This window comes from Dipodomys ordii, unplaced genomic scaffold (assembly GCF_000151885.1).
Source record: "Dipodomys ordii isolate 6190 unplaced genomic scaffold, Dord_2.0 Scaffold85, whole genome shotgun sequence".
NCBI classification, from domain to species: Eukaryota; Metazoa; Chordata; class Mammalia; order Rodentia; family Heteromyidae; genus Dipodomys; species Dipodomys ordii.
In genome coordinates this window covers 1,740,497-1,743,880 of record NW_012267301.1, presented here as the reverse complement: position 1 = coordinate 1,743,880, position 3,384 = coordinate 1,740,497, and the positions used below count along the sequence as shown (strand labels likewise).

At 38.7% G+C, this 3,384-nt stretch overlaps 1 pseudogene; it reads left to right on the top strand.

The window, feature by feature from the left end:
* Positions 1-840: 840 nt before the first annotated feature.
* LOC105992591 lies at positions 841-1,434 on the top strand (annotated as a pseudogene).
* The last annotated feature ends 1,950 nt before the right edge of the window (positions 1,435-3,384 follow it).

The window sequence follows — 3,384 nt, the reverse complement described above, 5'->3', positions numbered from 1 at the left end:
GTAATGATGGAGACTGAGGGGATGTTGCCAAGGCACAGGGCTTGCAACAGCAGATTTCTAAAACAAACTGTAACATCAAGAGAGTATTTAAATGGAGATCAAAATAACAACACAAATAATCAAACAAAAATAGTTTAAGAGATAAACAATATTGGCAAGACTTTAACCCAACTAACTGAAAGCAAGAGGTAGACATTCTAATTTGAAAAATTAGAAATGAATAAAGAAGATATCACAACAAATAGGTGAAGGGGCTATCTTCTTGGTGCTCTGAATCTTACTATTAGGGACACCTTCCCAGGTACAGGATCTGAGCCAAACAGGACTGATTGTGCCAAGCCTAAAATGGTAGTGATGTAGAGTGGGAAACCCAGAGCATGACGGGTAGGATATGCAACAAGAAAGCTGTGTGCTAGTTGCAGGTAGGGAACTTCACTGCATCATCTGTGTAGGAAAGCCTCAGGACAAGAATTCCCATAAAATGGGAGCCTGGCAGGGGCGGCACCGCGGCTGGAGCCGCGCCATGTCCAGTGCGAGCAAGAGGCGCTGGGAGGAGACGTCCCCTTCATCGCAGCCACCACCTCCACCAACCCCCTTCATCGCAGCCACCACCTCCACGACTGCCCCTTGGGCCTCGTCTGTCCTCCGGGCCACGCCTGGGCTTCGCTCCCGGGAAGCTGCGGCCCCGCTCAGGTCTCTTTATCTCCAGAAAGAAAAAAAATTGATACCTTGCGTCCTGGAAGTTGATTTAGCACTGTGAAATTAGGAACTTCTTTCAAATTTGGATATAGCTAATCGAAGAGCAACAAGACCCAATGGGCCAAATACTGGAAATAAAATATGCCAGTTCAAACTAGTACTTCTGGGAGAACTGCCGTTGGCAAATCAAGCCTAGTGCTACATTTTGTGAAAGACCAATTTCATGAATGTCAAGAGAATACCATTGGGGCTGCTTTTCTAACCCAAACTGTGTGTCTTGAAGACACAACAGTAAAGTTTGAAATATGGGATACAGCTGGTCAAGAGAGATACCATAGCCTAGCACCAATGTACTACAGAGGAGCACAAGCAGCCATAGTTGTGTATGATATCACAAATGAGGAGTCTTTTGCAAGAGCGAAAAACCGGGTTAAAGAACTTCAGAGGCAAGCAAGTCCTAACATTGTAATAGCCTTATCAGGAAACAAGACTGATCTAGCAAACAAAAGAGCTGTAGATTTCAAGGAAGCACAGTCTTATGCAGATGACAACAGTTTGTTATTCATGGAGACATCAGCTAAAACATCAATGAATGTAAATGAAATATTCATGGCAATAGCTAAAAAGCTACCAAAGAATGAACCACAGAATCCAGGAGCAAATTCTGCTAGAGGAAGAGGAGTGGACCTTACTGAACCCACACAGAAAACCAGGAGTCAGTGTTGTAGTAACTAAATCTCCAGTTTGAACCTGCTGGAATTTTCTGCTTCCTAAACATTAATAACAGTGGAATTGGAGCATTTAACCGGCCCAGTATGACTTCCAAAAAGAAGAGACTTATGATAGATGTCAAGTTTCTAATACAGGATTATTTTAAGTGTTTTGAACTTAATTTTTAATAATATCCCTCTGATTAATGCTTCAGCAATAGAAAGGGAAAATGACTGTGTATAATTGTTTCATTGAAAGTTAGAGGGAATAATTTCTCATCATTAGGGATAAAGACAAATGACTACTTGGACCTATAGTCACTCATTTTTTCCAGACTGGGACAATGGTCATCTCTGAAAATGATTTGGAGATTAACTAATTTGGGCTTTTGAAAAACATTTTTAGAAGGAGATTTTAAAAATATGCCTAGCTACAGTATTCACATCAATGATAATTTCTTCTGTTATATGAAGTCTACATTCCACAGTTAATAAATTACTATAAGGAAGTGGAAGTGGTCCCACTTCTTCAGGAAGAAAGAAGAAATGTTTGTAACACCTAAATTGTAGCTAGTTGTGTTTTTTTTTATGTGGGATTTTAATAAGTCATCTGTAACCCCATCTTGTTCTAGGAACACAAAAGCTGATAAATGCATTTTAATGTGTAGTGTTACCTTCTTGTGAGCTCATCAACAAAAAATGGAAACCAACCAGGTGTCTGTGATTTCCATTTAATCACTACTGGCCATTATATATATCTTGTAAGGGAGGGAGGGGCTCTTGTCCCTCCTGATATAATAGAGTCAGTGCACTAACAATTATGTACATTTAAACTTGATTATTTTAAATTTGATCTTCAACTGTACTGTAAATAGGGTACTGCATTGTAGTCTCCATATGTTTATTATTTTCTGTAATATTTAAGAATTGCTTAAAAATATACAAAATGTACAGTTACTAAAACAGCTAATTATTTCTTTCTCCTCCTTTGAACAGAAGAGGGCTTTAGGTTGTTCCTACATGGCTAGAACCATAATAAACAATGCACCTGTAATTTGTAACATAAGTATTACGATGCTAGTACAATCTTGCAGCTTTGTTTTTCAAAGTCTATTTTATTTTTGATAATTTCGGTATATTGCACTAATTATTTTAGGTATTTTCATTATATGAACTCTACCATGTGTCAGACATGATTTAATCTATTTAAGTTTTGAACTGCTAGCAGAACTTGTACATTTTACAGTAATTGAGAATTAGTAAGGAAAACAGTTCACCAGTGTTTAGTTTTATATTGAGGTGCTCAGGTTGGAATAAAGTGATATAAAAAGAAAAAAAAAGAATTCACATAACATGACTTGGTCACAAGTGAGGAGTGGGCTGAGAACTGAAGAGTCAATGTAAAAAGCAAGGTAGGTAGAAAAGTCTGCAAGCCTCCTTCTCTTCAGTTAATCAGCAAAAAGCTAGGCTGGAGGCATGGCTAAAGTGAGAGAGTACTAAGCAGAAGCAAGCAAGTCAAGCAAGAAATGCAAGGCTCAGGGCTGGGAAAGTGGCTCAGTGGTAGAGTGCTTGCCTTGCATGCATGAGGCCCTGATTTGATTCCTCAGGACCACATAAGCAAAAAGAAAAAAGCCGAAAGTGGCGCTGTGGCTCAAGTGGTAGTGCTAGCCTTGAGCTGAAGAACTGAGGGACAGTGCCCAGGCCCAGAGTTCAGGCCCCATGACCAGACCCAAAAAAAAAGAATGACTCAGCATCAAAAGCTTGAACCTTACTTGAGAAGTAAACTAAAGCAAAAGTGACTTAAAGTTTTACATATAGTTATCAATATAGATATCTTTGAATCATTATATATAAAGTGTATCTATCTATAGGCATATATATTTATATCCTCAGATAGATAGATAGATAGATAGATAGATAGATAGATAGATAGATAGATAGATCTTTGTGCCATTACTAAGGCTTGTCCTCTGAG